We start from the raw sequence: 12,161 nt of genomic DNA on the forward strand, positions 1-12,161 counted from the left end.
CGGTGAGGGAGAGTGGGGGTGGGGTGAGCAAAAGCAGAAAGACGTTGGCCAACAGGCACAAAATTACAATTAGACAGGAGGAATGAGTTCTGATGTTCTATTGCACAGCAGGATGACTATAGTTAACAGTTAAGTTTTGTATATTACCTAATAGCTTTTGAATGTCTTCACCACAAAGAAATGATAAATGCAGCATGAAGTGACTGATACTTTAACTACCCTGACCCAATGATTATACAACATATATATGTTTCAAAACATCAGACTGTACCCCATAAGGATGTACCACTACAGTGCTTCAACTTTTTAAAAAAGAAAAACAAAATGAAAAAACTAAGGTGGCTTCTCTTGCTGAGCATGAATGAAAAGCACGCACTTCTTGTTTCCCTCACTTGAGTCCTGTGATGGCGTCTGTGAACAGTGACGGATGTGAGGTCTCTAAGAGGGCTGGCTGCTGTGAAAGCACCGAGCCACACTGATGAGACTCGCTTGTTTCCCTCACTTGAGTCCTGTGATGGCGTCTGTGAACAGTGACAGATGTGAGGTCTCTAAGAGGGCTGGCTGCTGTGAAAGCACCGAGCCACACTGATGAGACTCGAGCTTTAGTGCTTCAGATTCCTCCGAGACTTCTTAGATCTTTCTTATATCTCTCCCCTGTCAATATGACTTTGACAGGAAGGCATGGAAAGCAACCACGTATTTCTGTTTTAAAAGTGAGTTTTATTCCACTTAAATTGTTCAGATGTAAAAAAAGGACCAGTTGAAAATCATTACAACAGTATGACATTTGAAGGGAAAGTGTAGACCTTAGTAAGAATTTCAAGAATACCTAAAAGACTCTAAGTTAATGTCGGTAATCGCTCTCCCCTCTCTGTGAGAGGTCTGTCTTGAATTCCGGGGCTAGCACGTGGGCACAGCTGCACAGTGGTTGGGCACAAAGGCAGTGGAGTTTAGATGCCTGGATGACAGTCCTGGTCCCACGGTTCACTGGCCAGTTTCTTTGACTCCCTAATCCTCAATTCTCATCTATTAAGTGGAGGGTAATAAGCCACTATGGTAGAGATTGCTACTTTCCCTTCCAATAACCATTCTTCCCTTCTTTTTTGCTAACAGAATACTGATTTTATTTGGAATGGCAATGTGGCCAGCAGAAAGAATACATTTCTGGTCCTCCCTTATAATTCTGAATAGCAAATGAGGTGGAAATGGAAGTCACCATATGGGGGTTCCAAAATTTCTCTAAAAGAATTATTTATCTGAAAGGTGTTCTCTCTTGCTCTTTCCCCAATTCCTCTTTCTTTCTGTCTAGAACTCAGAGATGGTGGCTGGAACTCCAGCAGCCGTCTTGGATCATGAGGCTAGAAGTCCTATTCTAAGGGTGGTGGAAGACAAAGATAGGAGCATGGATCCGTAATGACCAAAAGTCACCTTACCAGCCATGGACCATCCACATCAAGACTACTTTTAAATAAAAGAGAAGTAAATCTTTGTCTTAATACACTTATTTGGATTTACCTGTAATAACAGTCAAACCTAATGCTAATTGAAGTATACCAAAGATCTTTATAAGTAAATAAAAACAAAATACAAAATATGTGGTATAGTGCCTAGCACTTAGTAAGTACTGCTAGTAAGTTGCTGCTAGTGCTGTTACTAATACTCTAAAACTACTATGATTAGTACTATACCATCATTATTATTATGTCTTATCTTCCTCATGCTTCGGATATAAGTTCCTAGAGAGGAAACCTTACATCTCACTCCTATTTGTATCCCGTCAGCCTGCCACTGTGCCCTGAACATAGTTTTAAAATAAAAGCGTCTTCTTAAGTTTTTTTGTTTGTTTGTTAAATCTGCTGAGTGGGGTTAGGCTTATCAATCATTGATAATAAAACCTAGAGAAACTGTTCCAATTTTTATGTAGGGCAATGTTTTTTCTAATTCTTGTTCTAAAGATTTTATTGTTTTATTTATATGCGAATTAGCAATCAGTTTTGTTAAGAGGTTGATTTTAATAAAGCATTGTCTTTTTTACAGTAAAACTAATGCACACACACACACACAAAAAAAATGTAGAAAGTCTGGCCACTTAAACCCAACAACTATCTGCCATACTCTGTCACACATCTTTAGTAATCTTGTTATTATTGTAGCTATCCTTTATTGAAGACTTACTATGAGCTCAGCACTAGGCTAAGAATTTTATATGTTTTGTCTGAATTAATTCCTAAAATCAATCCTTCCATCCCTTATTGTAAGGTTAGGATCTAGGAGGAAATAGTCTAATGAATGTCGGCTTTTCAAACTCAAGTCAAATTACAGAAAATATTTCTTAAGGAATTTGAGCCTACAAAAAACTCACAGAAGTTTCATTGCATTCTGTGTTTATTTCCTTTTTCAGAGAATCATTTAGGGGAGAAACAAAGTCTTCAAAAGAAAAAAGAAAGCTTAATTCTTTTTTTAAACAGCTTTATTGAGGTATAATTGATGTACAAAAAAACTGTACATGTTTAGTGTACACAATTTGGGGAGGAAAACTTAATTCTTCCTCTCCTTTCTCCTCTAAAATAATTTTGATTTCTAAAAAACGGTGTTCTTAATCACTTGTTAAGAACAAACCAAAGCCTTACAAGTCCAGAGGAAATTTACATGCTGAGTAAAGATTTTTTTTACCACAAAATGGAAATTTTCATTGGTACCTGGGGAAAGTATGAATTTAGGAAGTCTTGGGAAAAATATCTTCCTTTCCCCTCCATTTTTTTGCAAGATATCTTCACTTCCCAGGCCTGCTGGGAACCCCCTTGCCTTACCTATCAGGAGGTTGTAACCTGCTCACTGATCCTTCACACCCTTCTATTTCATACCTGATTCTCTCCATATTTTAAATTCATAAACATGCTTTGTCCCTCAACCTGGTTTTAGTTGCCAACTTCTGTGCAATAAGTTTGCAGTAAGAATATTAATTTTATATGTCAAGTTAAATGCATACAAATAAGAAGGTGCCCTGATTATGACACTGACATAGTCATGAATTTGTTTAGGGCACAGAGAACCAGCTAATCCCACAAAAGCTGCCCTGTGGACTTATTTTACACAGTCATTTGGTTCAACTGGATTTTGTTTTCTAAAGCCACATTGAAATCAAAGTGTTTTCCCAGGCTCTTGGAGTGCCCGGGTCAAGAATGCTGACAATCTGCTGTCAGAGAGAGAGGCTGTCAGCATGACCCCCTATCAAGCCTTCCCAGTCATCGCTTGCATAAGAACAAGCAGGCAACCTGCTGCCTTGTGACAAGTGCTGTGACTCCAGGAGGAAGCCAAGTGCTGTGAATGAGACCCCGTAAAAGGTCATTTTATGTAAGAGGAAATATTGGCGTCACTCAGAGCACATACATAATTTTGAATTTTAAACTGAATTACTGGATGCTGGAGTACCTACACTTATTAGGATCCCTCTCCTTTTTTCTCCCCATCCTTTCATTAAATGGCACTATGAGTTCTGAAATCTTCTCCAGGTTGAACACTTAAGTCAAAGGAGTACACGAGAAAACATTGCCTGGTTTGGGGTTTTAATCTCTTAGGTTGGTCAAAAAGTGTTATTTATGATTTAATTAGGGTCTACATGAATTGCGTTCACCCAGTTCCCTACAGGGGCAGCAACAAGTTTTACTAGGATCTCACAGGTGCCCACAGATCTATTACCATCAACAAACCTTTTTTCAGGGAATATTTCTTCTGACATCTACACAGAGGCTAGGAAAGCCAGTGTGTTACCTTCTCAAGTAACTGTATAAACATTCGAATCACTTCAACATTCTCAACTCCACAGATAATTTCAAGACTAGCAACACTGGAAACATTCCATGAATATTTTAGGAAACATAAGATAAAATAAATTCCAAATGGCTTTTTAACACAGTTTCTAAATAAATGGTTTTCAATATATTTTTTTAAAGAATATATTCTAACAACCACATTTTAAAATATATCCATTCCAAAATATATTTGTGGTTTCTTTTGTGAATTTGCCTCTTGCTGGAGGTTTTTGTTAACCCACATGGATTACATTTGGAAGAGCTAAATCACAATCTACTTTTGAAAACTGTAGAATTAAACTGTTCATTTTCAGTATCTTTAATCCCCTTTAGAAGACTTTATATAATTAAAATAATAATTTTGTGCTTTTACGGGGAAGATGAATCTTTTCATCTGAATGCAGAAAAGATTACAAATGATGTCTGAACGCTTCAAGTGATTACTTGTAAGAATAACAACATCTTGAATTTACATAAATTGTCTTCCAAGACTTATAAAGTAGTGGTATAGTGGAAAGAGCATTAATTAAGAAACAAGGGAGCTGGATTTGGGTTCTAATCTTGTCTTTGACTGACTGTGCGACCTTGGGTGGGCAAACGACACGTCCTCGTTTTATTTTCTTCCTCTGTAAAATGGGGAGGGATAGATGATACTTTGTCTAAAATCCTAAAATGCCATTATCAATTCTGATTTCAAAATCACCATTTATGCAGGTAGAGGAAAGGTATTACTGCCTAACATCTTATAGAAAGCAAATACAAACCAGGGTCCACCAGCTGTTTAGACAGTCATGTAACTCAGGTCTTCAAGTAGCTACCTGGCATTATTTACAGACATCAGAGATTTTGTTTGAAACTCTGGTAATAATCACAATTATTCCATAGCGAGTCAGTGTGTGTGTCAAGAATCAGATTTATTCTCATGCTTGCAAATGCAATCCATACACTAATATTTACCTGAAGAGTCTCCTTTTCTGAAACTGAAAAGAGTAAATCACTGAGTTGTTCTCCCACTGAGACCAAAGCCCTTCCCTCCTCAGTGATATTGAAATGCAGCAAGAGGAAATGACAAAGGGACCTGGCACCATCTCAGATCACTGCTTTGTAATAGGTGTTCAGGCAGGGTAGGACCAACCCTCAAAGCAGGAAGCTCAACGCTCTGAGGAAGCTAGATCTGTCCAGTGCTGTTTCAAACCCTTAGATGTCAGGTTCCACACCAAAAAACTGACCAAACCACCTTCACGGACCATGAAAGTTACTAGCAGTTAAAATGACAACACACACACACACACACACACACACACACACAATGGGTGTATTTGGAGTTACTTGGAAGGATCATTAAAGGCAGCACACACACACTATGGGTGTATTTGGAGTTACTTGGAAGGATCATTAAAGGCAGGTATTTACCAACTGCAGCCAAGCTTTGTGGAAATGAACACTTCTTTAGCAGCTAAAAAAAAAGAGAGACAGAGAGAATGTGCCTAAAACGGTTACAAGTTTGGCTTCTTTGGCTGTGATTAGTCACAAAGCTGGTCTGCAGTTCTGAGGTGATGAGTCAGTGCTGACGGGATAAGCCACGCTAGTGGTTAGTGTTTGCTACGGCAAAGTTCAGAATACTTGCGAAATAACTGAAGTGTCGGCTTTCATAGGAACTGAACTGGATGAACTGTCAGCTTCAGGAGAAAGCCAGAGGACAGTGACATAATTAAAACTTTGAAACTCCTCAAGAGTCATTTCCTGTTTCTGTCTGTGCAGTAGTTGAATACACATTTATCAGTTGCTTTGGAAGCACAGGATACGTTGTATTACAGGACAGCAGTAAGTGTTTGCTCGCTCTATTATAAATGACTTTGGCAGGGCTTGAGAGTGTATAACGTAACCACATGGACTGCTTTTCAAATTTTCATTTCCAGAGTCTAACTAAACATCAAATGCTTCAGGTGAATGTCCTAGCAGGGAGCAATGCACCCTCACATCCACTCTTTCTCAGAAGCAGTTAATTCTGACTGTGTCAAGGGGTAACAAAGTGGATCTCTCCGTCTTCAGGTTCTAACAATCCCTCCAAGATAAAATCAGATTCTGAACAACCCTCAAACCAATGAGACCTAACTACAGCAACAGTCCATCCCAGATCATCTAAATTTGCAAAGCCCTCTGGCCCCCACAAGCGCCATCTTTGACAACCAAATTCACTTTGTTGGCAAGGAAGGCTAGAGCTCTAGAACATTCACACTATGACATTTGTTTGACTGTGGTCTTTCTGTGTGGTGGGGAACGGTTTCCAACCAAGTCTCTGTGAAAGAAACAAAGTTAGTAAGAATATTTTGCTGAATAGATTCATATGACCAGTGAGTTCATTATTCAGGTTTTCCTATGTCAATATTTCTGGACAGTTGCAGTGTTGTGTTCATACAATTCCTTCCACTTTAACATAAATATAAATTTGGCTCAAATTCTACAAACAACTAGGAATTACTTGATGCTATATTTTTAGTTGCAACAATATCCTTTTTCTTAAAACCAAATTATTTATTTATTTATTTTTATTTATTTATTTTTTTTTCAGTGACTTTCATTCTTTTTTTTTTTTTTTGTCTTTTGTCTTTTTCCGTGTCCGGCAACGGATTGCAACCCTCAGTGTTGCCCCCGTACCGGACCGGGGACCGGCAACGGGATTGCAACCCTCGGTGTTGCTCCCGCGCCTCACTCAGCCAGTGAGCGGGAACCGGTCTGCATGTGGGATCCGAACTCTCGGGCGGGAGCACTGCCGCACTTCCCAAGCGGTGCACTTATCCAGTGCGCCACCGGGCCGGCCCCAAACCAAATTATTTAGATTGGAATACACATATGTGTATGAATATATAATATCTAATTCCTCTTAAAATGGTATCGATAATAATTCTGTTCTCATTTACATAACGCTTTATTGTAAGTAAGGTGGGTAACTGGTGGCTCTGGGACTTGAACTCATGTAGATTTCACTGCCACTTCATAGTAATGTTCATAATAACTCCCCACGGGCAGGGCTGTTATTCCCACTTTCAAATGGGCAAAGGCTCAGAGAGATTAAGTGAGCTGCCTAATGTCACATCACTAAGCAGAGTCAGAACTAGAATCCCAGTCCATGCTCTTTTCAATATGATATAAACCTAAGATATTTACTGCAGCAGTATTGATAACAGCATAAAAACAGAAACTCACTAGACGGAAATAGGCAAATGAATAAAACAATACATCAGCTCAATGGGACATTACACTGTCATTAAGATTATGACTTTAAACAATAATAATGAGACTGACAGCTACCATTTATTGAATGCTTACTATGTTACAGCCCTTTATGTCGATTATCTAATTTTGGTTTCACAACTCCATGAGACAGATACTAGCATTGTCTGCCATGAAACTGTGGCTAAAATAAGCTAAATCACTTGCCCAAGGAAACCCAGCTAATAAGTACAAAACTATCATCATATAAAGCCTTGGCATGATTAATATTTTAGGCTGTATAATTCTTGTGTGTCATGGAGGCTCTCCTGAGCATTGTAGGATATTTAGCAACATCTCTGGCCTCTACCCACCAGCTGTGAAAACTCTGTATCAAGGAGTAACAGAGTAGACCTTTGTCTCCAAAAATGTCTCCAAACATCACCAAATGTCTTCTGGGGGAAAAATTTTGTGCAGGTTGAGAGCCACTATTCCAAAGCCTAGGCTAAACCATTATGCTATATGCTCCCATCTCAACACCACCAGCCTTCCTACAGAACCTTCACACAGAAACCTGTCTACAACCATGCATCTCACGTAGACAAGACACCCTGTATCTCAGGGAATCCACAGACAGGATTTGACTGCGGGAGGTTGGAGGAAGGGAAGGGACGCCCACCCCCAAGTGTTCTTGAGAAGCTCACCAGTGAGGGCATAAGGGAAACAGGACTGTGCAGAGGGAGAGTTGAACTACAATGCCAACTCATTGTTGAAAGAGGCCTCAGCCAATTCCACAGGGAGCTCTGGAGCTGGGATGGAGCTTTACAGTTGTCCTAATTCAAGACAACAGGGCCTGGCCTTTATCCATTCCCCACAGACCAGTCACTGGATGTGGGCTACTCCAAGGATGGGGTGTGTTTGATGGCAAGATGGTTCTGACTGAGGACAATTTCAGGTGAAGGACTCGCTGAGAGCATGACAGCCACCAACACTCTCATATCTGGAGACTGAGTACCCACCCTCTCCACCCTGAAGTAGCAATCTGGGCAGAGCACTGCAGCTACGCATGAGTATTTTGATTGTTATTATTGTAAATAACTTAAAATACATGAGCATGTGGACCAAGACTGGGAAGTAATAAGCAAATGAAAATAGTCATTAAAGTGGTAACACTATAAGTAATGTATTTTTCTCTTCTTTCAAAGTTGAATACAAGGATGTTGTCATCATACTGTTCTTACCATTTAAAAAGAAGTGCTGAGATGTTAGCTTCAATTCATAGCTTCAAAATGCCTTATGTTATATATTCATATGGCTACAATGATTCCAAGCCTGTTTATCTGTCCTAAAATGCAGGGAGCTTCCTTTCATAGCAATGCTGGCCACTGTTCTAAGCACTTTTATGTGTACTAACTTATTAAATCGCCTCAATAATCCTAAGATAAGTACCTTTATTAATTCCATTTTACAGAGAAGGAAGTGGAGTTTCCAAGAAGTTAAGTAAATCAAGATCTACACAGCTAATAAGTGGTAGAACTGGGACTTGGACCCATGTGCTAATGACTCTCAAATTCTGATTGTTACCAACCCTGTTTTACCACCTACTATATACATTTATTTCACACAGTATCCTGAACTCCCCACACAACAGCAGTAATTGATCTTCTTAGATTTCATTTCTTCTTTAAAATAGGAAATTTGAAGGCAATTTTTTAAACCCCAGCATAGTCTTACATTAACAGCTTTATTACTCTTTTTTTTAAAGTCTTTTGAGATTTAAAGGTTTTTAGATGTCAATGGAGATTGTAAGAATAAAGTTATGCTATTTTTCTTTAAAGAATCAAATCCCTCTTCTGCTTTCCAAACAAAACAGAAAGCTTTATAAATACCTATTTGAAGATGATTCTCTTAGAGTCAAGGCCTCACCCTCCCAAGGGACCTAAGAGGACTAGACTCTCTCTCTCTCTTTCAGACTCAAGAGGGCATTGCCTTCAAGCTAATTCACTAGGGACCATTTCTCATCCTACGGAGATCTTTGGAAAATTCAACTCAAATTCATGAGCATTCTGAAAGCTAATTATTTCACCAAAACATCTCAGTGAATTTCTATATTCAAAATTCCCAGTTAATTTTTTAAAATGAATTTCCAACCTCAAAAATCTCTCTCAGACTCAAGAGGGCATTGCCTTCAAGCTAATTCACTAGGGACCATTTCTCATCCTACGGAGATCTTTGGAAAATTCAACTCAAATTCATGAGCATTCTGAAAGCTAATTATTTCACCAAAACATCTCAGTGAATTTCTATATTCAAAATTCCCAGTTAATTTTTTAAAATGAATTTCCAACCTCAAAAATGATGTTTTTTCTTCCCAGAATGGTCATGGCCTTTTCAACAGCTAAGCCCTTTAGAATCTTTGTCCCACAGAAACACATGGTGTATTCATAGTGCCCAGTGAATGAGGCCTTCAGAAGGTCTGCAGGTGGGTCATCTCAATAAATACTTTATTTGAAATGGAATGCATTTTGAAAATATGAAAAATAAATCACATCTCTCCAAAGACATTTAGGAGACATATTTACACAAATTCTGACCACACTATTAAGTTCATGAATGTGATATTTTGGAAAGCACTTGGTACATGGTGATGCTTGCTTTCCAGAAGCTGGCATTTGCACATTCTGAGACTTTAAGCAGAAGGCTAACCTCGGGATGTAGCAGACAATAGCTGTATCCTTCTTCCCAAAATACAGCGATCTGGAAGGATTACCTGTTGTTAAAACCTGCTTCCCCACTGCCCAGCCAATCACCAGCACCCTAGCTGCAGAGCATCGGGAAACAGGTCTCACCAGCTTTCATGCAGATGCTTCTGGTCCTGCTTCCTTCATTGAACAGTGACACCCTTTCTAAGAAAACTCTGTTGGATCCTATACTCCATTTGGCAAATGCCCTGCCAGAAAAGTTACAGATGACTTGTAAATCTGGATTTGCTGCTCAACACTGCAGATCAAAAAATTATCCTTCACAACTGTGTCAAGAATTTAGAAAATATTTCTTAAAAACTCACCCAACACAATTCCATAATTAATATATCTTAGGTTGCTTTAGGTAAAATAGATGTATTTCTCTTGAAAGAATCACTGACGGATTCAATATCAAGATCTATAATCCACACTTAAAATCTATTCTGCTAAGGACATTTTACTGGTAAAGCAAAACCTAAATAGTTTGATACTTACAAAATAAGAAAAAATCAAATGCTCACAGGCCTGTCGTCATCCCATAGAGCTCTATGTTCTGTAGGATTGCTCCAGGTTTACTCAAGCCTTTGACCCCTCTTCCACAACTGCTACTGAACAAGATAATGTTAACACTTGGAGCAAAGCTAAAACCACATCACTTTATCTGGAACAGAAAATAAGTGATGTGTTTGAACTCACAGATGGGCAGCAAACCTGTTTAGTCTCAAGATTTAAAATCAGGGCTCTACAAGAGAAATACAAAGTGTTTGGTATATGAGAGCAGAAAAAAGTTAAAACAGGCATTTCAACTTAACCCAGACTTCCTAACAATGAAGGAAACTCCTTTAAGCAACGTATAGGGTTTTGGTGGGTTTTTTTTTTTTTTTCTTTAACCATCACAAGAAAAAAAATTTGAAGTAAAATTATAAAGTTGGTTTGATTTCTACATGATTAAAGAATCCCAGCTAGTTCAATGAGGAAAATGTTCATTTTAAAAGGGTCCCTTACAGCCATTTACTCTCTGACCTTAGCACTCCCTATAGGGCAAATGCAGATCTGAGTGGATTTACGCTAAGAAAGAACGTTTAAGGGCCCTCATCTTGATGTTCAGCCCGTCCCAGAATTAGTGTGTGAACAGGAGAGCAAGGAAAGGAAGCACTCAGAGAGGCAAGAGAAACCACTTCCTGGGTGCTGGGGAGTTACACGTATTTCCTTCTTTCATTCATTTGCCCCAGCAAATAACTATGGAGTTCACTGTGCTCAAGGCTTGGTGCCAACACAAGTTCAAGGACAAAAGTTCAGTTTCCAAACAGGATGTTGCTTTTCATTTTCCAGCTTTTTACAGTTTGTTTATTTAAGGGGTGGCTTTTCTATTGGGCCTGCCCTTTTGCTTTTCTTTTTCTTGGGGTGAAAGAAGTACTTTTACCTTTTCCCATGAAGTTGACTTCTAAGGCCTCATAATTCCTTAGGAGGTTTGCATCATTTTCTTGCAAGTAGAATAGAGACACTGAAACACTAATTGACGTACATTTGTATTTTGTTTTGTTTTGTTTTGTTGAGCATGCTTATTTGTTTGCTCTGGAGAAATTATTAAACCATAATAATTTCAAAGTGTTAAAAAAGAAATCCTACTTTTCTTCTCTCTAGCTTCCAAGATGTCACAGTTAAATGCTAAGAGGGGTTCAGACTAGACAGCCATAAAGAGGGTCCACTCAACATAAATATCACAGCAGACCAAGGAGCACGGGCTAAGGAAAGACAAGAAACTATAATTCTGGTGGCCCCATTAAGAACCAGGGTCATTGTGGGAAAAAAAAATAATAAATACATCAGCCAAGAGGGAGCCTGGGCATATTTTTTTCTAACAATGAGATTACCTCGTCCTATATGTAAGCTAATAACACACAAACGCCTGTTTAAAAATCTATATGAAGGCTGACCAATTAGCTCAGTTGGTTAGACCGTGGTGTTAAAACAAGGCCAAGTGTTCAGACCCTTGTACCAGCCAGCCAACAATAACAAAAACAAAAACAAAACAGAAACTACATGAATCTTCTTTTTAAAAATATCTGGTATGAATTTTATTTTTTCACAGCACCAGAATTTAAAAGAAAAATCCTCCATTTAGAAAAAGCTGTGTTTAATTGGGGTTATTATGATCTGCATGTATTAAAACTACAGTGCTATGCGGCATTCCCTAAAGAGTACAGCAGTAGTTCTAAAGAAGCCAAATCAAACTTGACTTAAGAAATGTTTAGATCTGGTTCCTTGAACTGTCATATACATATACATTATTTTATATATATATAATTATTTTATTTATATATATATATAATTATTTTATTTATATATATATATATATATATATATATATTTTTTTTGTATATATATGTGA

General features: G+C 38.3%; 1 long non-coding RNA gene across 1 annotated transcript; it reads left to right on the plus strand.

Moving 5' to 3' along the window:
- Positions 1–9,238: 9,238 nt before the first annotated feature.
- Positions 9,239–11,362, plus strand: LOC103594232. Its single transcript, XR_550833.1, has 2 exons — positions 9,239–10,637; positions 10,670–11,362. It is a non-coding gene; the product is annotated as an uncharacterized LOC103594232 (long non-coding RNA).
- Positions 11,363–12,161: the final 799 nt, after the last annotated feature.

Source organism: Galeopterus variegatus, unplaced genomic scaffold (genome assembly GCF_000696425.1).
Source record: "Galeopterus variegatus unplaced genomic scaffold, G_variegatus-3.0.2 Scaffold1511, whole genome shotgun sequence".
NCBI lineage: Eukaryota > Metazoa > Chordata > Mammalia > Dermoptera > Cynocephalidae > Galeopterus > Galeopterus variegatus.